This window comes from Triticum aestivum, chromosome 5A, assembly GCF_018294505.1.
Source record: "Triticum aestivum cultivar Chinese Spring chromosome 5A, IWGSC CS RefSeq v2.1, whole genome shotgun sequence".
Taxonomy (NCBI): domain Eukaryota; kingdom Viridiplantae; phylum Streptophyta; class Magnoliopsida; order Poales; family Poaceae; genus Triticum; species Triticum aestivum.
In genome coordinates this window covers 338,929,950-338,957,110 of record NC_057806.1, presented here as the reverse complement: position 1 = coordinate 338,957,110, position 27,161 = coordinate 338,929,950, and positions in this window count along the sequence as shown.

Sequence of the window (27,161 nt, the reverse complement as noted above, 5' to 3'; positions counted from 1 at the left end):
TGAGCCGCCATGGTTCGCTGACCTGCCTCCGCCGTAGCTGCGCCCCGAGCCGCGCCTCCCTGCTACCTCTGCTATGGTGAGCTGCCACGACCAACAGAGCCGCCTTGAGGTGGCCGTCCGCCAGCTCGCGGCCGAAGCAGAGCCGCCATCGCCCCTCCGCTCCTCTTGAACTGGGAGTTGCCGCTGTTACAAGCTCCTCCGCACCGGGTCAAGCCAAGGCTTCATTTTTCTGAACCGCTATTCTGAGCCGGCCGCCGAGCAGTGTGGCTGCGCGGAGCCGTCCTGGCCTTGTGTCGTCCCCACCGATGATCCTCCGCCGAAGAGCCGCCTCCGCCGGACGATGTCGCTACCAAGCCTCCCTGGTTCTGGGACGACGGCACGGTCAGCAGCGCGCTGGAGAGCGTGGTATTCTACTTCCAAGGCTTCTTGTACGCGCGCCCCCCTGGTCAAATTGGCATGCGGATCGAGGCAAGAATCAATCTGTAGCATGTTTCCGCGTGAAGGCAGTAAATCACCAGGAGAATAGATGAATTACCATCTACTGTTCGTCTGATTACATCCAACAATATCTCGTGCCAGTGTCGGCGTTCACCGACAAAACACCAGGTGCTATCCTTTCTAAGTATTTTATCGCACATATTTTGTTTGGGAACAGTTCTCTGGTCTGTGGTATTTTTTTCAGGACCATTATTCATTACAAAGATGTCGTCAAGGGGGCATACGCGGATATTATTTTTTGCACTAGGGCTTGTCCATGCCGTGCTGCTGGATGGATGTGTGCGCAAATCGCCACCCCCGCTACATCAACACACGCGACTGACTCATCGTTCGCGCCCACGGCCGACTCGCCTGCATCTGTGTCATTTTCAACAATATGGCCGACTCTCTCGTCCGCACCGGCTTACAACGCCGCGTCCGACTCTCTCGTCCGCGCCGGCTTACAATGCCGCGGCCGACTCATCTGTTTGCTCCCGCGGCTGACTTGCCTGTGATTGACTTTAGCTTCACCATAGTGATCATCAACTCCGCAATGGTTAATTTCCGGCCTAACATATCAGGTGAAATCCATCCTGTCAAGTTTCTATTGATACATTCTTATTTTCTTTAAGAACAATTACTCTCGTTTGTGCAAATTTCTTATGCAGAATTCACCATTACAAAGGAGACCATCAAGTTATGGCCCTTGCCTACACCGGATGGGTCAATGGACATGGTCAATTATAAACCACCGAGATTCAACATATTCCAGCAATCCACTGGTCATATCATGGTCAAACATGGAGAGTCTCAAGCCAACTCCTCAACTCGTCTTAAGACTTGGGGGCTACGATGACATGATTCAGCAAAAAGTTGCCAGTATCAGCAGAATTCAAGAACTCTGGGTCATTGGAGGGAAAGATAACCCAGTCCCAAAGGCTACTGCCCTATTGACAAAGATCTAAAGGCTGTCAGGAAATTTCCGGCTTAAACAAGAAGGATTCCGGTTCAAAATCCGGTCCAAGGGAATCTGTCTCCCACAAAGCGTTGAAGCTCTCAAATATCCGGTTTAAAATCCGGCTCAAGGGAATCTGTCTCCCACAAAGCGCTGAAGCTCTCAAATACCCGGTTTAAAATCTGGCTCAAGGGAAATCTGTCTCCCACAAAGCGTTGAAGCTCTCAATATCCAATTTAAAATTCCGGCTCAAGAAGAATTCATCTCTCGCAAGTTCGAGTTCTCAGAAAAATTAAAGGTTGCCAAAGAGAACTTGCTGCCATGACGCGTGGTTCAGACATGGGTATCCTGCTTTATGGGCTCATTTCAAATGGTCACTTGGGGGCTTCCTGATCGTATTCGAATCATAGCTGTGAATATCCCTCTTGATCGGCTCAACACCACACTTGTCAGTATGTCACTTGGGGGCTTCCTGTTCAAACATAGGCGTATTCGACCAAAGAGAACATAGCGTTACTACCCTCTTGACTAGGTTTGTTCAAACATAGGCATATTCAACCAAAGAGAACATAACCTTTCTGGGTCATCCTACCTATAGCCAGCAACTCCATCAGGTAATCCTTATTGACCCGCCGAACTCTTAAGATCAGTCTTTACGGCGTATTCGACCAAGATCTGAGCTCGTTAAGGTTAAAACGCCGATTTGTCATGTGAGAGAACGGCTTACAGATAGTCAGGATAGATCCAGTATTCATAAGCTGCCTTCTTTGAAACTTGGATAAATCGGCCCGTGATGTATGCTGTTACTCTGACCCCGCGTACTCCTGATAAGTCTATAAAGCAAGACCTGACTTTATCTGGGTTCAAATATCGATTGGGTATTGTGAATCAGGCTCACGGAAAGCACATACCTTCCAGTGGCTCAGGCTAGTTTCATCGAAGAAGACACTTTGGCTTGGCGGCCTACAACAACCTCAATTTTTTTGATTTCTTATTCTCTCATCTCTTTTTTGCCATTTGGTTTTACAAATCAGGGCAAGCTGCCCTATTTATGCCTCATATTTGAAGCATCTTCGGATCTATGCAACCCGCCAGGATGGCACAGACTCTAAGCCGCCAGTATATGATAAATAGCCCAACTTGGCTAGATTTTCATGATGATATTGAATGATTAAGGTTTTCAACCGGGTTATATTATTCAAATCTTTAATAGCCAACATGGCTGGATTTTTATGATGGTTATCAATAACCAATATTATGATTGAGGTTTTCAAAGTCGCTTCAGCGCAATGGCTATTATTTTATCAATGGATATAATTTATTCTACAATGGAAGGAATAGTCTCGAGTCGCTGCAAGCTTACGACCCGACACTTGGGGGCTACATTATTTACATTGAGATTACATCAAATATGCAAGTCCCATGTTACTGCCAGCTTGTACCATGGCACTTGGGGGCTAATGCAAAGTCATTTTTTTGATCAACTTATTGAAGACCCGACTCATCACATCGTAATGAGCTGGCTCTTGGGGGCTACCAATTTCTCCGATCAAAAATTCAAGGTACACAGGCCTTAATCCATTATATTGAAGGGCCCACTGCTCAGTTGGTAAAGTACAAGGCTCTTAACCTTGTGGTCGTGGGCTCGAGCCCCACGATGGAGGCTACATCATATGCTGTTATTTTAATTGAAGTATATATAAAGTCCCAGCTCAGTATTATCTTACTGCGCTGACCCTTGGGGGCTACACGTTGTTGTTCAAGTCTACACGATCATATCTACAAAGTCCCTGCTCATTATTGCATAATGACCTGACCCTTGGGGGCTACACTAGTTGAAGTTTTCTATGGGCATCAGGCAATTACAAGTCCCAGGTTGCTGCAAGCATGACAATCCGACGCTTGGGGGCTACATATATGGAGTATTCAGTCTTTACTAGTGACTGAGATGAACAACACGGATTTCTTCCAAGTGGCAATATTTATAAGCAAGTCTTAAGTCATCACTTTGTTCTTCTGAAGACTTGGGGGCTACATGTAATATGGATATAAGGAAGAAAAATCTTCAAATTCTCAGTTTTGAGCAAACTAGATTGACCCGGTGTCTATAACAATTATGGCCTGGCATTGGCAACAATTATGACTCGACATCATCTGTTTATAACCCGGCAATTTTTGTAATCATAAATTGGCAAGATCTACATCTTCAAGCCGGCTGAAAATCAGATGAGTATTGCAAGACCAATATTTTTTAAGCATTTAGGAGCTGAATCAGTAAATTATTCTTCACAATATTTCCGTGAGAAACCAATGTCAGCAAATTGATTATGAAGCTGGTCTATTAATCCGGAATTTCCAGAAGCAGGAAATAACAAGGACTTAAGTGTGATCAGGTACCGGCTTACAAGAACTGTTAACCCGGAGCACAACCTGTCAACTTTGTTCTTGTGTTTGTTTTAAAGGATAAGTTTACCATGGATAAATCCAAGCTAAACTGGGGGCTAATGTCGGGGATATACCCCGTGGTATGACCCGGCCGGATGTATGACCCGGCCGAACTTGGCGACTCACTGGTGACCCGCCCTAACATGGTGACTCACTAAGTGAACCGTCCGGATCTCTCCACTCACTGATGACCCGGCCGAACCAGGTGACTCATTGATGACCCAACCGACGGGTCAGAGGAGTGACAAGACCCGGTGGCCCAACAGGCGGTTCATGGAAGGCCGGCTCGTATTATGGCGGGCCGTCTTAAGATGAAAGGCATACGGAATATTCTCCTACAAAGGAAGCAAGACTAGGACTCCACTAGTAATAGAGTAATCCTAATCCTAATAGGACTAGTCATGTAAGCCACCCCTTCAACATATATAAGGAGGGGCAGGACACCCCAAGAGGGACGGGTTCCACAAGTTGGACAAGTTAGGTTTAGACAGATAAGTCAATAGCTCTCGAGATAGAGCACCCTTGTAACCGTGATCATGATCATCAATATCAATGAAGCAGGATGTAGGCTTTTACCTCCACCATAAGGGGCCGAACCTCGGTAAAAACCTTGCGTCTGTCGTCCCGCTCAACCCCTCTCAAGCTACCACATAGATGCGTTGGCCGCACGACTAAGTCCTCACACTAAGGACATCTGCCGTGATAATTCCACGACACACGGGATCATGCGTTACAGAACGAGTGAAGGGACTTGCCGGTAACGAGATTGAACGAGGTATAGAGATACCAACGATCGAATCTCGGGCAAGTAACATGCCGATAGACAAAGGGAATTGTATACGGGATTGATTGAATCCTCGACATCGTGGTTCATCCGATGATATCATCATGGAACATGTGGGAGCCAACATGGGTATCCAGATCCCGCTGTTGGTTATTGGTCGGAGAGATGTCTCAGTCATGTCTGCATGGTTCCCGAACCCGTAGGGTCTACACACTTAAGGTTTGGTGACGCTAGAGTTGTTATGGGAAATAGTGTGGTTACCGAAGGTTGTTCGGAGTCCCGGATGAGATCCCAGACATCACGAGAAGTTTCAGAATGGTCCGGAGGTGAAGATTTATATATGGGAAGTCCAGTTTCAGTCGCCGGAATGGTTTCGGGGGTTATCGGTATTGTACCGGGACCACCGGAAGGCGTCCGGGGGTCCACCGGGTGGGGCCACCTGCCCGACTGGGCCTAGTGGGATGAACAAGGGAGGGAACCAGCCCCTGGTGGGCTGGTGCGCCCCCAAGGGCCCCAAGGCGCCTAGGGTGGGAAACCCTAGGGGTGGGGGCGCCTCCCACATGCTTGGGGGGCAAGTTACCCCCCTTGGCCGCCGCCCTGCTACCTCTTGAGCACTGCGTTGGTTTTCCCTTGAAGAGGAAAGGGTGATGCAGCAAAGTAGCATAAGTATTTCCCTCAGTTTTTGAGAACCAAGGTATCAATCCAGTAGGAGGCCACACACGAGTCCCTTGCACCTACACAAACAAATAAAATCCTCTCAACCAACGGAATAAAGGGGTTGTCAATCCCTTCACGGTCACTTACAAAAGTGAGATCTGATAGATATGATAAGATAATACTTTTGGTATTTTTATGATAAAGATGCAAAGTAAATAAAGGAAATAAAAATGGCACTAGAAATAGCTAGTTAATGGGAGATGAATATGATGGAAAATAGACCCGGGGGCCATAGGTTTCACTAGTGGCTTCTCTCGAGAGCATAATTATTACGGTGGGTAAACAAATTACTGTTGAGCAATTGACAGAATTGAGCATAGTTATGAGAATATCTAGGTATGATCATGTATATAGGCATCACGTCCGAGACAAGTAGACCGACTCCTGCTTGCATCTACTACTATTACTCCACACATCGATCGCTATCCAGCATGCATCTAGAGTATTAAGTTCAAAGGAACAGAGTAACGCTTTAAGTAAGATGACATGATGTAGAGGGATAAACTCATGCAATATGATATAAACCCCATCTTGTTATCCTCGATGGCAACAATACAATACATGCCTTGCTGCCCCTACTGTCACTGGGAAAGGACACCGCAAGATTAAACCCAAAGATAAGCACTTCTCCCATTGCAAGAAAGATCAATCTAGTAGGCCAAACCAAACTGATAATTCGAAGAGACTTGCAAAGATAACCAATCATACATAAAAGAATTTAGAGAAGATTCAAATATTGTTCATAGATAAACTTGATCATAAACCCACAATTCATCGGTCTCAAGAAACACACCGCAAAAGAAGATTACATCAAATAGATCTCCACGAGAATCGTGGAGAACTTTGTATTGAGATCCAAAGAGAGAGAAGAAGCCATCTAGCTAATAACTATGGACCCGAAGGTCTGAGGTAAACTACTCACACATCATCAGAGAGGTTATGGTGTTGATGTAGAAGCTCTTCGTGATCGATGCCCCCTCCGGTGGAGCTCCAGAAAAGGCCCCAAGATGGCATCTCACGGGTACAGAAGGTTGTGGCAGTGGAATTAGGTTTTTGGCTCTGCATCTGGTAGTTTGGGGGTACGTAGGTATATATAGGAGGAAGAAGTACGTCGGTGGAGTAACGTGGGCCACACGAGGGTGGAGGGCGCGCCTGGGGGGGGGGGGGGGGTAGGCGCGCCCCCTACCTCGTGCCTTCCTGGTAGCTTTCTTGACGCAGGGTCCAAGTCCTCTGGATCATGTTCGTTCCAAAAATCATGTTCCCGAAGGTTTCATTCCGTTTGGACTCCGTTTGATATTCATTTTCTGCGAAACTCTGAAATAGGCAAAAAAACAGCAATTCTGGGCTGGGCCTCCGGTTAATAGGTTAGTACCAAAAATAATATATAAGTGTATAATAAAGCCCAATAATGTCCAAAACAGAATATAATATAGCATGGAACAATAAAAAATTATAGATACGTTGGTGATGTATCAAACATCCCCAAGCTTAATTCCTGCTCGTCCTCGAGTAGGAAATGATAAAAACAGAAATTCTGATGTGGAATGCTACTTGGCATAATTTCAATGTAATTCTCTTAGTTGTCGTATGAATATTCAGATCCGAAAGATTCAAGACAAAAGTTTAATATTGACATAAAAATAATAATACTTAAAGCATACTAACTAAGCAATTATGTCTTCTCAAAATAACATGGCCAAAGAAAGTTATCCCTACAAAATCATATAGTCTGGCTATGCTCTATCTTCACCACACAAAGTATTTAAATCATGCACAACCCCGATGACAAGCCAAGCAATTGTTTCATACTTTTGGTGTTCTCAAACTTTTTCAATCTTCACGCAATACATGAGCATGAGCCATGGACATAGCACTATATGTGGAATAGAATGGTGGTTGTGGAGAAGACAAAAAAGGAGAAGATAGTCTCACATCAACTAGGTATATCAACGGGCTATGGAGGTGCCCATTAATAGATATCAATGTGAGTGAGTAGAGATTGCCATGCAACGGATGCACTAGAGCTATAAGTATATGAAAGCTCAACAAAAGAAACTAAGTGGGTGTGCATCCAACTTGCTTGCTCACGAAGACCTAGGGCATTTTGAGGAAGCCCATCATTGGAATATACAAGCCAAGTTCCATAATGAAAAATTCCCACTAGTATATGAAAGTGATATCATAGGAGACTCTCTATCATGAAGATCATGGTGCTACTTTGAAGCACAAGTGTGGAAAAAGGATAGTAACATTGTCCCTTCTCTCTTTTTCTCTCATTTTTTTATTTGGGCCTTCTTTCTTTTTTTCTCTTTTTGGCCTCCTTTTTCTTTTTTTTTATTTTTCGTCCGGATTCTCATCCCGACTTGTGGGGGAATCATAGTATCCATCATCCTTTCCTCACTGGGACAATGCTCTAATAATGATGATCATCACACTTTATTTACTTACAACTCAAGAATTACAACTCAATACTTAGAAAAAAATATGACTCTATGTGAATGCCTCCGGTGGTGTACCAGGATGTGCAACGATGCATGAGTGACATGTATGAAAGAATTATGAATGGTGGCTTTGCCACAAATACAATGTCAACTACATGATCATGCAAGCAATATGACAATGATGAAGCGTGTCATAATAACGGAACAATGGAAAGTTGCATGGCAATATATCTTGGAATGGCTATGGAAATGCCATAATAGGTAGGTATGGTGGCTGTTTTGAGGAAGGTATTTGGTGGGTTTATGGTACCGGTGAAAGTTGCGCGATACTAGAGAGTCTAGCAATGGTGGAAGGGTGAGAGTGCGTATAATCCATGGACTCAACATTAGTCATAAAGAACTCACATACTTATTGCAAAAATCTATTAGTTATCGAAACAAAGTATTACACGCATGCTCCTAGGGGGATAGATTGGTAGGGAAAGATCATCGCTCGTCCCCGACCGCCACTCATAAGGAAGACAATCAATAAATAAATCATGCTCCGACTTCATCACATAACGGTTCACCATACGTGCATGCTACGGGAATCACAAAATTCAACACAAGTATTTCTCAAATTCACAACTACTCAACTAGCATGACTCTCATATCACCATCTCCATATCTCAAAACAATTATCAAGTATCAAACTTCTCATAGTATTCAACACACTCATAAGATTTTTTTTACTAATCTTGAATGCCTATCATAATTAAAGCAAATTACCATGCTGTTTTGTAGGACTCTCAAAATAATCTAAGTGAAGCATGAGAGAACAATTGTTTCTATAAAACAAATCCACCACCGTGCTCTAAAAGATATAAGTGAAGCACTAGAGCAAAAACTATATAGCTCAAAAGATATAAGTGAAGCACATAGAGTATTCTAACAATTTTAAATCATGTGAGTCTCTCTCAAAAGGTGTGTATAGCAAGGATGATTGTGGTAAACTAAAAATCAAATACTCAAATCATACAAGACGCTCCAAGCAAAATACATATCATGTGGTGAATAAAAATATAGCTCCAAGTAAAGTTACCGATAGACGAAGACGAAAGAGGGGATGCCTTCCGGGGAATCCCCAAGCTTAGGATTCTGGGTGTCCTTGAATTTTACCTTGGCATTCCATGGGAATCCCCAATCTTAGGCTCTTGCCACTCCTTGTTCCATAATCCATCAAAACTTAACCCAAAACTTGAAAACTTCACAACACAAAACTCAAAATAGAAAATCTCGTGAGCTCCATTAGCGAAAGAAAACAAAACACCACTTCAAGGTACTGTAATGAACTCATTCTTTATTTATATTGGTGTTAAACCTACTTTATTCCAACTTCTCTATGGTTTATAAACTATTTTACTAGCCATAGATTCATCAAAATAAGCAAACAACACACGAAAAACAGAATCTGTCAAAAACAGAACAGTCTGTAGTAATCTGTAGCTAACACAAACTTCTGGAACCTCCAAAATTCTAAAATAAAATTCTGGACGTGTGTAATTTATCTATTAATAATCTGGAAAAGGAATTAACTAAATAGCACTTTCCAAATAAAAATGGCAGCAATTCTCGTAAGCGCTAAAGTTTCTGTTTTTTACAGCAAGATCAAAAAGACTTTCCCCAAGTCTTCCCAATGGTTCTACTTGGAACAAACACTAATTAAACACAAAAACACAACCAAAACAGAGGCTAGATAAATTATTTATTAAATAACAGCAAGTAAAAATATTGGGTTGTCTCCCAACAAGCGCTTTTCTTTAGAGCCTTATAGCTAGGCATAAGATTTCAACGATGCTCACATGAAAGACAAGAATTGAAGCACAAAGAGAGCATCATAAAACACGTGAAAAACACATCTAAGTCTAACATACTTCCTATGCATAGGAATCTTATAAGCAAACACATTATCAAGGCAAGCAAAAACTAGCATATGCAAGAAAGCGGAAAGAAACAGTAGCAATCTCAACATAATGAGAGGTAATTTAGTAACATGAAAATTTCTACCACCATATTTTCCTCTCTCATAATAATTACATATAGGATCATAAGCAAATTCAACAAAATAGTTATCACATAAAATATTTTCAACACGATCCACATGCATGCAAAGTTGACACTCTTCCAAAATAGTGGGATTGACATTAACTAAAGTCATGACTTCTCCAAACCCACTTTTATCAAAATTTTCATAAGATTGAACATTATCCAAATATGTGGGATCTAAAGTTGACACTCTTCCAAAACCACTTTCAATAACATTGTAAACACTATTATCAAGCTCATATTCATCATGGGGCTTAAATAAATTTTCAAGATCAAAAGAAAAATCACCCCAATCATGATCATTGCAACAAGTAGTAGACATAGCAAAACTAGCACCCCCAAGCTTAGGGTTTTGCATATTATAAGCACAATTGACATTAATAGAATTTATACTATCATCATCACAATCATGCTTTTTATTCAAAGATTCATCGTGAATCACTCCATAAAGTACTTTATCACAATTTTCAGATTCATGAATTTCAAGCAAAACTTCATAAAGATAATCTAGTGCACAAAACTCACTAGCAATTGGTTCATCATAATTTGATCTCTTAAAAATATTAGCAAGCGGATGAGGATCCATATATGTTTAGGTTATCTGTTTAGTAATAAATAAACAGCTATTCCAACCAAACGAGCAAATGAGCCAAGTAGGACATCAAAGCAAATGGAAAGACGAGCAGAAGAAAGGCAAATAAAACGGCAAGGGTGAAGTGGGGGAGAGGAAAACGAGAGGCAAATGGAAAATAATGTAATGCGGGAGATAAGGGTTTGTGATGGGTACTTGGTATGTTGACTTTCGCGTAGACTCACCGGCAACAGCGCCAGAAATCCTTCTTGCTACCTCTTGAGCACTATGTTGGTTTTCCCTTGAAGAGGAAAGGGTGATGCAGCAAAGTAGCGTAAGTATTTCCCTCAGTTTTTGATAACCAAGGTATCAATCCAGTAGGAGGCCACACACGAGTCCCTCACACCTACACAAACAAATAAAATCCTCGCAACCAACACAATAAAGGGGTTGTCAATCCCTTCACAGTCACTTACGAAAGTGAGATCTGATAGATATGATAAGATAATATTTTTGGTATTTTTACGATAAAGATGCAAAGTAAATAAAGCGAAATAAAAACGGCACTAGAAATAGCTTGTTAACGGGAGATGAATATGATGGAAAATAGACCCGGGGGCCATAGGTTTCACTAGCGGCTTCTCTCGAGAGCATAAGTATTACGGTGGGTAAACGAATTATTGTTGAGCAATTGAAAGAATTGAGCACAGTTATGAGAATATGTAGGTATGATCATGTATATAGGCATCATGTCCGAGACAAGTAGACCGACTCCTGCCTGCATCTACTACTATTACTCCACACATTGACCACTATCCAGCATGCATCTAGAGTATTAAGTTCAAAGGAACAGAGTAACGCTTTAAGTAAGATGACATGATGTAGAGGGATAAACTCATGCAATATGATATAAACCCCATCTTGTTATCCTTGATGGCAACAATACAATACGTGCCTTGCTGCCCCTACTGTCACTGGGAAAGGACACCGCAAGATTGAACCCAAAGCTAAGCACTTCTCCCATTGCAAGAAAGATCAATCTAGTAGGCCAAACCAAACTGATAATTCGAAGAGACTTGCAAAGATAACCAATCATACATAAAAGAATTCAGAGAAGATTCAAATATTGTTCATAGATAAACTTGATCATAAACCCACAATTCATCGGTCTCAACGAACACACCGCAAAAGAAGATTACATTGAATAGATCTCCATGAGAATCGTGGAGAACTTTGTATTGAGATACAAAGAGAGAGAAGAAGCCATCTTGCTAATAACGATGGACCCGAAGGTCTGAGGTAAACTACTCACACATCATCGGAGAGGTGATACGTCTCCGCGTATCTATAATTTTTGATTGTTCCATGCCAATATTCTACAACTTTCATATACTTTTGGCAACTTTTTATACTATTTTTGCGACTAACATATTGATCCAGTGCCCAGTGCCAGTTCCTGTTTGTTGCATGTTTTTTGTTTCACAGAATATCAATATCAACGGAGTCCAAATGGGTTAAAAACTGACGGAGATTTTTTTGGAATATATATGATTTTTGGGAAGAAAAATCTATGCGAGACGGTGCCCGAGGGAGGCACGAGGCAGGGGGCGCCCCCACCCCCTAGGCGCGCCCCTGACCCTCGTGGCCACCCCGTAAGGCATTTGGTGCCCTTATTTCTCCGAAGAAAGCTAATATCCAGATAGAGATCGTGTTAAAATTTCAGCTCAATCGGAGTTACGGATCTCCGGGAATATAAGAAACGGTGAAAGGGTAGAATCTGAGAAATCTGAAACGGAGAGAGACAGAGAGACATATCCAATCTCGGAGGGGCTCTCGTCCCTCCCACACCATGGAGACCAAGGACCAGAGGGGAAACCCTTCTCCCATATAGGGAGGAGGTCAAGTAAGAAGAAGAAGGAGGGGGGCTCTCTCCCCCTCGCTTCCGGTGGCGCCGGAGCACCACCGGGGGCCATCATCATCACCGCAATCTTCACCAACAACTTCACCGCCATCATCACCAACTCTTCCCCCCCTCTATGCAGCAGTGTAACCCCTCTTTTACCCGCTGCAATCTCTACTCAAACATGGTGCTCAACGCAATATATTATTTCCCAATGATGTATGGCTATCCTATGATGTTTGAGTAGATCTGTTTTGTCCTATGGGTTAATTGATGATTGTGATTGGTTTGAGTTGCATGTTTTATTATTGGTGTTGTCCTATGGTGCTCTCCGTGTCACGCAAGCGTGAGGGATCCCCGCTGTAGGGTTTGCAATATGTCCATGATTTTCTTATGGTGGGTGGCATGAGTGACAGAAGCACATACCGAGTAAGTAGGTTGTTTGCGTATGAGATAAAGAGGACTTGATACTTTAATGCTATGGTTGGGTTTTACCTTAATGATCTTTAGTAGTTGTAGATGCTTGCTAGAGTTCCAATCATAAGTGCATATGATCCAAGTAGAGAAAGTATGTTAGCTTATGCCTCTCCCTCAAATAAAATTGCAATAAGGATTACCGGTCTAGTTATCGATTGCCTAGGGACAAATAACTTTCTTGTAACAAAAAGCTCTTTACTAAAACTAACTTAGTTGTGTCTTTATCTAAACATCCCCTACTTTTTATTTACGTGCTCTTTATTATCTTGCAAACCTATCCAAAAACACCTACAAAGTACTTCTAGTTTCATACTTGTTCTAGGTAAAGCGAACGTCAAGCATGCGTAGAGTTGTATCGGTGGTCTATAGAACTTGAGGGAATATTTGTTCTACCTTTAGCTCCTTGTTGGGTTCGACACTCTTACTTATCGAAAACTGTTGCGATCCCCAATACTTGTGGGTTATCAAGACCCTTTTCTGGCGCCGTTGCCGGGGAGCAATAGCGTGGGGTGAATATTCTCGTGTGTGCTTGTTTGCTTTATCACTAAGTAATTTTTATTTGCTGTTCTAAGTTGTTTTGTATCTTTAGTTATGGAAATGGAACACGAAATACCAAAAAAAATTTAGGTTTACTTGCTACTCATGGAGATGGGGAACCTCCTAAAACCCTCGATGCTCATTATGTGAAAGATATTATGTACTACTTTGATAATCCTGAGAAAACCCCATTCAATTATGTTATGGGACACACGTTGGATCAACATGAATACTTTAGGGATTATCGCTTGACTCAAAAAGGTAAACTATTATGGGATCAAATTCATATGTTGCATTGGTATGCTCGGCAACTTTGCTTGAGATATGATTATACTTGTTTCTCTAGGATGAAGGCTCCACACCTTCCCTTTTCATGCAAATTTAATGATGATAAGACCTTGGCTTCTTATGCTAATGGTATATATGATTACTATGATGTGGAACAAATAGAAGAATTCGTTGCTTTTATGGGTGCTTATGAAATTGAATCTATGTTCAAAGAGTTTAAAAATCTTTATGATGCTGTTTATAGACCTGAAAATTTAGCTATCCTTAAATATTGCTATGCCAATTATGAATTCAATTCCGATATTGATGCATTTATTGGGAAAGTCTCCGCTATCCAAGAAGAGACTAATATTTTGCAAGAGTCTATGGAAGAAGAAATTGATGAAACTGTGAGCTCATCGGATGAAAAAGATGATGAGGAGAGCGAAGAACAAAAGGAGGAAGAGCAGATTAGATACCCGTGCCCACCTTCTAATGAGAGTAACTCTTCAACTCGTACATTGTTTAATTTCCCTTCGTGCTTACCAAAGGATGATTGCTATGATGATTGTTATGATCCCGTTGATTCTCTTGAAATATCCCTTTTTGATGATGCTTGCTATGCTTATGGCCAAGATGCCAATATGAATTACGCTTATGGAGATGAACTTGCTATAGTTCCTTATGTTAAACATGAAATTGTTGCTATTGCACCCACGCATGATAGTCCTATTATCTTTTTGAATTCTCCCGACTACACTATATCGGAGAAGTTTGCACTTATTAAGGATTATATTGATGGGTTGTGTTTTACTATTACACATGATGATTTTGATGAATGTAATATGCATGTGCTTTCTGCTCCTACTTGCAATTATTATGAGAGAGGAACTACATCTCCGCCTCTCCATGTTTCCAATATGATAAAATTGCAAGAAACTGTTTATACTATGCATTGGCCTTTACTATGTGTGCATGAATTGTTCTTTTATGACATGCCGATGCATAGGAAGAGAATTAGACTTCGTTGTTGAATGATATATGTTACTTTGTGCTCACTACTAAACTACAAATCATTGTTAATTAAAATTGGCTTTGATATACCTTGGGATCCGGGTGGATCCATTACTTGAGCATTATATGCCTAGCTTAATGGCTTTAAAGAAAGCGCTACCAGGGAGACAACCCAGAAGTTTTAGAGAGTCATTTATTTCTGTTATGTGCTTTTTTAAAGTTTAAAAATAAAAATAATATGCCAAGATTTGCCTTTAGGATGTTTACTTTGCTTGTTGGTTTGTACGGTGCAGGACAGAAACTTTGGCTGTAGTGCGCGATTTTACATTTTTTACTAGAACGTCAAATAGTTCTGATTCTTTTTGCACTGTCTTTCTATACAAATTTTTTATTTTTACTAATTTTGGAAGAATTTTTCAAGTATTATAAGTATGGTGAATGTTCATATTATTACAGACTGTTCTGTTTTAGACAGATTCTGTTTTTGATGCATAGTTTGCTTGTTTTGATGAAACTATCGATTTATATCAGTGGATTAAGCCATGGAAAAGTTATATTACAGTAGCTAAAATGCGAAAAAATATGAATTGGTTTGCAACAGTACTTAGAGTAGTGATTTGCTTTATTATACTAAGGGATCTTACCGAGTTTTCTGTTGAAGTTTTGTGTGGATGAAGTGTTCGATGATCGAGAAGGTCTCGATGTGAGAAGAAGGAAGAGATGCAAGAGCTCAAGCTTGGGGATGCCCGAGGCACCCCAAGTAAATATTCAAGGATACTCAAGCGTCTAAGCTTGGGGATGCCCCGGAAGGCATCCCCTCTTTCTTCAACAAGTATCAGTATGTTTGCGGATTCGTTTCATTCATGTGATATGTGCAACCTTGGAGCATCTTTTGCACTTAATTTTCATTTTTCTTTTATGCACCATGCTGGTATGAGATAGTCCTTGGTTGATTTATAGAATGCTCTATGCACTTCACTTATATCTTTTGAGTATGGCTTTATAGAATGCTTCATGTGCTTCACTTATATCATTTGAAGTTTGGATTGCATGTTTCTCTTTACATAGAAAATCGCCATTTGTAGAATGCTCTTTTGCTTCACTTATATTTGTTAGAGCGTGGGCATATCTTTTGTAGAAAGATTTAAACTCTCTTGCTTCACTTATATCTATTTAGAGAGATGATAGGAACTGGTCATTCACATGGTTAGTCATAAAATCCTACATAAAACTTGTAGATCACTGAATATGATATGTTTGATTCCTTGCAATAGTTTTGCGATATAAAGACGGTGATATTAGAGTCATGCTAGTGGGTAGTTGTGGATTGTATAAATACTTGTGTTGAAGTTTGTGATTCCCGTAGCATGCATGTATGGTGAACCGTTATGTGATGAAGTCAGAGCATGATTTATTTATTGATTGTCTTCCTTATGAGTGGCGCTCGGGGACGAGCGATGGTCTTTTCCTACCAATTTGTCCCCTTAGGAGCATGCGCATAGTACTTTGTTTTGATAGCTAATAGACTTTTGCAATAAGTATGTGAGTTCTTTATGACTTTGAGTCCATGGATTATACACACTCTCACCCTTCCATCATTGCTAGTCTCTCTAGTATCGCGCAACTTTCGCCGGTACCTTAAACCCACCATATACCTTCCTCAAAACAGCCGCCATACCTACCTATTATGGTATTTCCATAGCCATTTCGAGATATATTGCCATGCAACTTCCATCATCATCATATACATGACTTGATCATTCACTGTTGTAGGATCGAAAGTATGTCGAGAGGGGGGGGGGTGATTAGACTACTTGACCAATTAAAAGTCTATACTTTTCCCAACTTTAGTCTTTGGCAGATTTTAGCTATCTTAGCACAAGTCAAGCAATCTTAACACAATTCAAGCAAGCATGCAAAGAGTTTATGAGTAGCGGAAAGTAAAGCATGCAACTTGCAGGAATGTAAAGGGAAGGGTTTGAAGAAATCAAACGCAATTGGAGACATGGATGTTTTGTCGTGGTTTCGATAGGTGGTGCTATCGTACATCCACGTTGATGGAGACTTCAACCCATGGAGGGTAACGGTTGCGCGAGTCCACGGAGGGCTCCACCCATGAAGGGTCCACGAAGAAGCAACCTTGTCTATCCCATCATGGCCATCGCCCACGAAGGACTTGCCTCACTAGCGGTAGATCTTCATGAAGTAGGCAATCTCCTTGCCCTTACAAACTCCTTGGTTCAACTCCACAATCTTTGTCGGAGGCTCCCAAGTGACACCTAGCCAATCTAGGAGACACCACTCTCCAAGAAGTAACAAATGGTGTGTTGATGATGAACTCCTTGCTCTTGTGCTTCAAATGATAGTCTCCCCAACACTCAACTCTCTCTCACAGGATATGGATTTGGTGGAAAGAAGGTTTGAGTGGAAAGCAACTTGGGGAAGGCTAGAGATCAAGATTCATATGGTAGGAATGGAATATCTTGGCCTCAACACATGAGTAGGTGGTTCTCTCTCAGAAAATGTGTATTGGAAGTGTAGGTATGTTTTGATGGCTCTCTACGAATGAAGAGTGGGTGGAGGGGTATATATAGCCTCCACACAAAAACTAACCAGTTACACACAATTTACCAATCTCGGTGAGACCGAAGTGAAAACTCGGTCGGACCGATTTAGCAAACCTAGTGACCGTTAGGATTTTCGGTGGGACTGAGATGCAACTCGGTAGGACCGATATGGTTAGGGTTAGGGCATAACGTAATCTCGGTGTGACCGATTACACAAACTCGGTGGGACCGATTTTGGTAATAAGCTAACCAGAGAGTTGGTCAGGTAAACTCGGTGGGACCGATCGCTCATTTCGGTGGGACCGAAATGTTATGAAAGAGAAACAGAGAGTTTACATTGCAATCTCGGTGGGACCGACCGCTCATCTCGGTAGGACCGAAACATTACGAAGGGAAACAGAGAGATTACAACCCCATCTCGGTGTGACCGAAATCCCTATCAGTGAGACCGATTTGCCTAGGGTTTGTGGCAGTGGCTATGACATTTGAAACTCGGTGGCGCCGGATAGAAAGAATCGGTAGGGCCGAGTTTGACTTTTGGTTTAGGTCATATGTGGATGTGGGAAGGTAGTTGAGGGTTTTGGAGCATATCACTAAGCACTATGAAGCAAGCAAGCCATTAAGCAACACCTCATCCCTCCTTGATAGTATTGGCTTTTCCTATAGACTCAATGTGATCTTGGATCACTAAAATATAAAATGTAGAGTCTTGAGCTTTGAGCTTGAGCCAATCTTTTTGTCCTTAATATTTTGAGGGGTCCACATTCCTCATCCATGCCATGCCATTCATTGAGCTTTTCCTGAAATATTAATCTTGGAATAGCATTAGCTCAATGAGCTATATGTTGTTAGGAATTACCAAAACCACCTAGGGATAGTTGCACTTTCAATCTCCCCCTTTTTGGTAATTGATGACAACATATAGATCAAAGCTTCGACAAATGATAATAAGAGTGAAAAACATTGTCGCTTTGAGAAGTATGTGAAAGGCAAGAGCTCCCCCTAAATTTGTGCATAGTTTATGGTTTGCTTTGGACTGCAAATGCACAAAGAGTTAGGCTCATGGGTTACTCTTCCATGTCACATACATCTTGGTGGAGCGCTCAAAATGATAATAATTAAATGCATGCACTCATCACCAAGCAAAGTGAATGATTATATAGGGATAAAAAGATAATGTCATCCAACAAGCATTAATGTAGCATATGATCAAACACATGATCATCCAAGTATCACGCAGACAGAAAGTATCTCAAACAAGCAAAGCAAATAAAGTTCAACCACCAAAGCAAGAGAGAATAAAAAGCAACGCTCTCTCTCGAAGCCTATGATCTATACATTTTTCTCCCCCTTTGGCAACAAGTTACCAAAAAGTTCCTAGAAAATGCATAGCACTAAATTGTCTCTCAGGCTTGGTCTTCAGGTGGTGATGTCCGGATAACTCCAAGAACGAAGGCTTCAGTCGAAGTAGATGGAGCTGATGGAGTAGGTGCTGGAGCTGGTGGCACTGAAGCTGTAGCTGGTGCAGATGACGTGGCTCTGGTGTCTGGAACAGGCACTGCAGCAGACCTCTGAGCTCTAGGCACTCTGGCAAATGCATCAGTGGTTGTCTTGCCCTTCCTCTCCTGCATATCATCTTGAAGTTGCTCCACAACAAACTAGATCTTAGTTACCTTCACATGCAAGTCATAGAACTTTTCCTCCATGATTCTTTCCAAGCTCTCTTGGTTTTGAGTCAGGGTGGCCAGTCCCTTCTCAATCCTCAGAGTGGATGCAATCAGGTAGCCAAGCTGATCTTGCTTGCTCTTCAGGAGATACTGAGATGCTTCTTCAGTAGTTGGCATCCTTGCAGCCTTTTCAGCTTTTGCCTTCTCCTTCTTGGCTTGTGCGTGCACAGAAGATGGTTCATCCTCATTCATAACCACAGTGTTGTCCTTGAAGTCTGGATAGATAGGCATGTGCTACTTGTCTAGCAGATATGTACCAGTGCCCATCTTGGAGTTGATGAGCTCCTGGATCTGTGGGGCATACCCACAACTCCTCTTCTGATCTACAGCTGTCCTCTTGATAGTTTCAACTATTAGGCTCATGACTTTGAACTTCTGTGGGACATCAAAGATGTGAAGCAAGTTAATTGCATGGCCTCTGATCATCTTGTGATCACCTGACTTTGGCAAGAGAGTGTGCCTGAGGATCCAGTTGATGGTTGGCAAGCCTGACAGAAGGTAATGTACAGATCCAAACTTATGTGTCTCAAGAGCAGCATCTGGGATCTCCTTGTACATGTGTGCCATGGTGTTGTGATCCTTCTTCTTGTTGGCGTAGACATCCAAGTCATCTTCACTCTCTTTTGGGGCATTGATCAACTTTGCCCATTCAGCAACCGTGGACTGGTACCTCGTACCTTCAGACATCCAGACAATCCTTCCATCTGGGTAGAAATGAGCTGTGGAGTAGAACTGCATGATGAGCTCATCATTCCATTTTGTGAGCTTCTGAGCCACAAACTCATCGACTCCACAAGCCTTGAAACTGTCATGTACACCTGGATAGTGATTCCCATTCTCCTTGATGTAGTCCCAGTCGACCCATCTCATGTCACACACTATGGGCTTCTTGTCAAGCAAAACTGTCTCATAGAAGTCCTGCTGTTCCTTTGTATGGAACCTGTAGTCCACAGCGGTCCTCCTCCTGGTGGCATATGGATCTGACTCTCTCCATAGCCTCAGACCTGAGTCCTTCCTGATCTTCATGTTCTCAGCAACTGGATGAGCATCATTGTGATCTGGGATTTTTGGCTTCAGCTTCCTCAAGACATGTGACTCATCATCTTCTTCTTCCATTTCAGCTTCAGGCACTGGGGCCTTGTTCTTTTCCTCAGCAGGGATGTTCCTGGTGCTCCTCTTCGGTTTTGGCTTTGGAGCTGGAGCAGCAGCCTTTGGAGCAGTCTTAGGCTTAGATGGAACAGCCCCTGCCCTGATGGCATCACCCATAAGCTTCTGAGCTTTGGGTGCTGGTGCAGCATCTTCTTCCTCTTCCTCTTCAGAATCTCTCATGATTGAGGATCTCCCAAGCACTCTAGCAGTGGTCTTTTTGACCCTCTCCTTCCTCTTCTTCCCTTCTGCAGCAGCCTCTTTGGGTTCAGATTCCAAAGGGACTTGAGTAGATGCTCTGGCCTTAGACATTGGAATTCTCTTTGCAGGCACTTTGGTTTTCATGCCAGGCTTAGTGGCAGCAGCAGTGCTATATTCCTTCTTAACCACTTTCTTCTTGGAAGTGGCCTCATCCTCAACTGCCACATAGTCTTCATCCTCAGATTCAGAGGTCTTCTTCTTTCTGGCCCTGGTGGCAGCTTTGGGTAAGTTGCTTGGGGTGCTCCTGCTACCATCATCTGAGTTGCTAGAGGGACTAGTGCCCTTACTCAGGTGAACCTGCTCCTCTGACCTGTTTTGGCTGTCACTCTGATCAGACATATTGCAAACACTGACAGCAGACCCTGTGAATAGATATAGATGAGATAGAGTGGATGAGCATCACAAAATGCAGAGGTTTTTGCAAAATAATGAGTCAAAAACTTAGGTTTAGTTTTCCATAGAAAGCATTTCGGATCAACCGATTTGTAAACTCGGTGATACCGAAGCAGCTGTTGGAACCTAAACTAGTGAAATCGGTCAGACTGAGTCACAGTTCGGTGGCACCGAGACTGCTAGGGTTTTACAAAGTCCTGAACTCGGTCACACCGATTTGCAATTCTCGGACAGACCGAAAATTACATGTGCAATGGCCTGAGCCGAATCGGTGGTACCGAGTTCCACAACTCGGTGGGTCCGAGATGGTTTCGGCGGAAACCTAACCCTAAATTCTCAATTCACGACTAAACTGCAGAGTGTTTTGACTGGATAAGAATGATCTCAATCGTGGCAAGATACATGGCGAACACAATGTGCTAGGAATCATATAGGGATAGCACAGTGATCGAGTTCATACCCTAGTTCGGTGATGAACTCGCTACGGCGGCAATGGCGGGGTTGATTCCCGTTGACGGTGGCGGAGACCAGCGGCAGGAGGCAGCTTGCGACGAGGAAGACGATCCGGAGACCCTGGAGGCAGAGCGGGCTAAGCGCGGGTCGAGGAGGTTCAGAAAGTTTTCCTAAATTTGACCCGTGGGTATATACAGCCCTACCCTGTCGGTGTGACCGAGTGGAACAACTCGGTGGCACCGAGATGCATAACTGCAAGAAGTTACTGCAACTCGGTGTGACCGAAGAGTTCAAATCGGTTGCACCGAGATTGAAAACCTAGATCGACTTAGTGATCTCGGTATGACCGAAATGGGTGAATCGGTCAGACCAAAACGCACAAAGAAGTTTTGGAAGTTTAAGTCTACAACGAATCGGGGACTCCGAGTGCTCCTCACACAGAGTGGTTCGAATCTGACTTGATCAAATTTTGTGATGCAGCATGAATAGAGTTTGAGACGAGAAAAGCATAGATAGCTAGAGAAGGTTCTTAGGCATTCTTGTCCATCCACTTGGCCAAAAGAAAAGGAAACCAATCAATCAAAACAACAAGTGAATGTCCTCGAATGAGTAAATTATGCAACCAACATGCTCACACAATAAAATGGCAAATGAAATATGTGGCAAATCATGCACAAACAATTCTAGCATCTATCAAGCAATTGGCGATGACTAGGTCATCTATATATGAGTATATTGACTTAGGAGTCAAATGAGAACATTTGATCATAGGTCATACTCATCGTTTAAGCACAAGTGGGGTTACCACTTTTACATAAAGCATTGTTGTGTTCACACCATTAGAGTTGCTTTAACTCAATTGTTAGAGTAAAGCTCCCCCTAGATGTGAGATCCCCCCTAAGAGGGATGAACTAACCTTGGGTTTTGTCGATCAGGACTTCATGTAGGTGTTGAAGATGTGGATGCTCTATGTTGATGTAGATCATTTGGAGCTATCCTTTGGAGTGAGTTGCACTTTCAATACCTACACGAGTTAGTCCCACAAGGAACAAACAAGGATATCCATAGACATATAATGATGCACACATAGGATGATGTCTATGAAAGCTTTAGGTTACTTTGTCCCTTGTCTTACCAACAAGAGGGTTTGTGACTCCTTGAACTAGTGCAGGATGTGGAAGTTGATTGCACTTGTTATTTCCTAAATAATAAGAGTGAAGTATGTTGGCGGAGTCACCCTCAAGAACTCTTCTAGTTCTTCTTCTTCGGGATCCACACCATCTTGATGGGAATCCTCGGAGTTGTAGTTGTACTTGATGAAGTGGAACTTGATGTAGTCTTGGGAACCCACTTGACCAAGGCCTTAGGAGCTTCTTCAAATGCATCAATTTCCTCTTGACGCTTGTCCTTGCCTTTTTGCTTGTGGTCTTGTGGTGGAAGATCATCTTGAGCTTGTGTCCTGAGGGAGTCCTGGATTAGGGGGTGTCCGGATAGCCGGACTATACCTTCGGCCGGACTCCTGGACTATGAAGATACAAGATTGAAGACTTCGTCCCGTGTCCGGAAGGGACTTTCCTTGGCGTGGAAGGCAAGCTTGGCGATACGGATACGAAGATCTCCTACCATTGTAACCGACTCTGTGTAACCCTAGCCCTCTCCGATGTCTATATAAACCGGAGGATTTTAGTCCGTAGGACGAACGACAATCATACCATAGGCTAGCTTCTAGGGTTTAGCCTCCTTGATCTCGTGGTAGATCTACTCCTGTACTACCCATATCATCAATATTAATCAAGAAGGAGTAGGGTTTTACCTCCATCAAGAGGGCCCGAACCTGGGTAAAAACATCGTGTCCCTTGTCTCCCGTTACCATCCGCCTAGACGCACAGTTCGGGACCCCCTACCCGAGATCCGCCGGTTTTGACACCGACATGTCCCTTTGGATGAAGTAGGATCATACTTCTCTTGTTGAGGAACAAACTTCGTCTTGGGGTATTGATCTTCTTCCCACTCAACTTCATTGGCATTGAACTTTCGTTCAAAACCAATACCTTGATTCTTCCGGTGCCTTCCTTGCTTGCGTACAATTTCTTCGAATTTCTTACTCCCGGCAAGGCTCTTGTAAACACCTTTCTCTATAATTCCCTTCAATAAGCTATTTTCTTGCTCAAGTGTAATTTGGCTAAGAGAATCATTAGTGGAATCAAGAGAACTACTAGAATCGACAATATTGGATTTAGCATGATTATTGTTACTACTAGAAGAAGAATCCTTCTTGTTCTTGTTACTAGGCTTGACTTGAGGCATGTAAGTGGATAAGAGTATGTCTAGAGGGGGGGTGATTAGACTACTTGACCAACTAAAAGTCTATCCTTTCCCCAATTTTAGTATTTGGCAGATTTTAGCTATCTTAGCACAAGTCAAGCAATCTTAACACAATTCAAGCAAGCATGCAAAGAGTCTATGAGCAGCGGAAAGTAAAGCATGCAACTTGCAGGAATGTAAAGGGAAGGGTTTGGAGAAATCAAATGCAATTGGAGACACAGATGTTTTGTCGTGGTTCCGATAGGTGGTGCTATCGTACATCCACATTGATGGAGACTTCAACCCACGGAGGGTAACGGTTGCGCGAGTCCACGGGGGGCTCCACCCACGAAGGGTCCACGAAGAAGCAACCTTGTCTATCCCATCATGGCCATCGCCCACGAAGGACTTGCCTCACTAGAGGTAGATCTTCACGAAGTAGGCAATCTCCTTGCCCTTACAAACTCCTTGGTTCAACTCCACAATCTTTGTCGAAGGCTCCCAAGTGACACCTAGCCAATCTAGGAGACACCACTCTCTAAGAAGTAACAAATGGTGTGTTGATGATGAACTCCTTGCTCTTGTGCTTCAAATGATAGTCTCCCCAACACTCAACTCTCTCTCACAGGATATGGATTTGGTGGAAAGAAGGTTTGAGTGGAAAGCAACTTGGGGAAGGCTAGAGATCAAGATTCATATGGTAGGAATGGAATATCTTGGCCTCAGCACATGAGTAGGTAGTTCTCTCTCAGAAAATGTGTATTGGAAGTGTAGGTATGTTTTGATGGCTCTCTCCACAAATGAAGAGTGGGTGGAGGGATATATATAGCCTCCACACAAAATCTAACAGTTACACACAATTTACCAATCTCGGTGAGACCGAATTGAGAAACTCGGTCGGACCGATTTAGCAAACCTAGTGACCGTTAGGATTTTTGGTGGGACTGAGATGCAACTCGGTAGGACCGATATGTTTAGGGTTAGGGCATAACATAATCTCGTGTGACCGATTACACAAACTCGGTGGGACCGATTTTGGTAATTAGCTAACCAGAGAGTTGGTCAGGTAAACTAGGTGGGACCGATCGCTCATTTCGGTGGGACCGAAATGTTGCAAAAGAAAAACAGAGAGTTTACATTGCAATCTCGGTGGGACTGATCGCTCATCTCGGTAGGACCGAAACGTTACGAAGGGAAACAGAGAGATTACAACCCCATCTCGGTGTGACCGAAATCCCTATCTGTGAGACTGATTTGCCTAGGGTTTGTGGCAGTGGCTATGACATTTTGAACTCGGTGGCGCCGGATAGTAAGAATCAGTAGGGCCGAGTTTGACTTTTGGTTTAGGTCATATGTGGATGTGGGAAGGTAGTTGAGGGTTTTAGAGCATATCACTAAGCACTATGAAGCAAGCAAGCCATTAAGCAACACCTCATCCCTCCTTGATAGTATTGGCTTTTCCTATAGACTCAATGTGATCTTGGATCACTAAAATATAAAATGTAGAGTCTTGAGCTTTGAGATTGAGCCAATCTTTTTGTCCTTAATATTTTGAGGGGTCCACATTCCTCATCCATGCCATGCCATTCATTGAGCTTTTCCTAAAATATTAATCTTGGAATAGCATTAGCTCAATGAGCTATATGTTGTTAGGAATTACCAAAACCACCTAGGGATAGTTGCACTTTCAACTGTCATATTGCTTTGCATGATCGTAAGATAGCTAGCATGATGTTTTCATGGCTTGTCCGTTTTTTGATATCATTGCTACGCTAGATCATTGCACATCCCGGTACACCGCCGGAGGCATTCATATAGAGTCATATCTTTGTTCTAGTATCGAGTTGTAATATTGAGTTGTAAGTAAATAAAAGTGTGATGATCATCATTATTAGAGCATTGCCCGAGCGAGGAAAGGATGATGGAGACTATGATTCCCCCACAAGTCGGGATGAGACTCCGGACTTTAAAAATACATAAAAGAGGCCAAAGAAGCCCAAATAAAAAAAGAGGCCAAAGAAGCCCACCAAAATAAAAAAAAATTGAGAGAAAATGAGAGAAGGGGCAATGTTACTATCCTTTTGCCACACTTGTGCTTCAGAATAGCACCATGTTCTTCATATAGAGAGTCTCTTGAGTTATCACTTTCATATACTAGTGGGAATTTTCATTATAGAACTTGGCTTGTATATTTCGATGATGGGCTTCCTCAAATGCCCGAGGTCTTCATGAGCAAGCAAGTTGGATGCACACCCACTTAGTTTTCAGTCTGAGCTTTCATACACTTATAGCTCTTAGTGCATCCGTTGCATGGCAATCCCTACTCAATCACATTGATATCTATTGATGGGCATCTCCATAGCCCGTTGATACACCTAGTTGATGTGAGACTATCTTCTCCTTTTTTGTCTTCTCCACAACCACCATTCTATTCCACATATAGTGCTATGTCCATGGCTCATGCTCATGTATTGCGTGAAGATTGAAAAAGTTTGAGAACACCAAAAGTATGAAACAATTGCTTGGCTTGTCATCGGGGTTGTTGATGACCCATAAGTATAGGGGATCTATCGTAGTCCTTTCGATAAGTAAGAGTGTCGAATGCAACGAGGAGCAGAAGGAAATGATAAGTGGTTTTCAGTAAGGTATTCTCTGCAAGCACTGAAATTATAGGTAACCGATAGTTTTGTGATAAGATAATTTGTAACGAGCAACAAGTAACAAAAGTAAATAAAGTGCAGCAAGGTGGCCCAATCCTTTTTGTAACAAAGGACAAGCCTGGACAAATTCTTATATAGAGAAAAGCGCTCCCGAGGACACATGGGAATTATCGTCAAGCTAGCTTTCATCACGATCATATGATTCGCGTTCGGTACTTTGATAATTTGGTATGTGGGTGGACCGGTGCTTGGGTGTTGTCCTTACTTGGACAAGCATCCCACTTATGATTAACCTCTATTGCAAGCATCTGCAACTACAACAAAAGTATTAAGGTATACCTAACCATAGCATGAAACATGTGGATCCAAATCAGCCCCTTACGAAGCAACGCATAAACTAGGTTTTAAGCTTCTATCACTCTAGCAACCCATCATCTACTTATTACTTCCTAATGCCTTCCTCTAGGACCAAATAATGGTGAAGTGTCATGTAGTCGACGTTCACATAACACCACTAGAGGAGAGACAACATACATGTCATCAAAATATCAAATGAATACCAAATTCACATGACTACTAATAGCAAGACATCTCCCATGTCCTCAGGAACAAATGTAACTACTCACAAAGCATATTCATGTTCATAATCAGAGTGGTATTAATATGCATATAGTATCTGAACATATGATCTTCCACCAAATAAACCAACTAGCATCAACTACAAGGAGTAATCAACACTACTAGCAACCCACCGGTACCAATCCCAGACTTGGAGACAAGAATTGGATACAAGAGATGAACTAGGGTTTGAGAGGAGATGGTGCTGGTGAAGATATTGATGGAGATTGACCCCCCCGATGAGAGGATCATTGGTGATGACGATGGCGATGATTTCCCCCTCCTGGAGGGAAGTTTCCACGGCAAAACAGGTCCGCCGGAGCCCTAGATTGGTTCCGCCAAGGTTCCGCCTCATGGCGGCG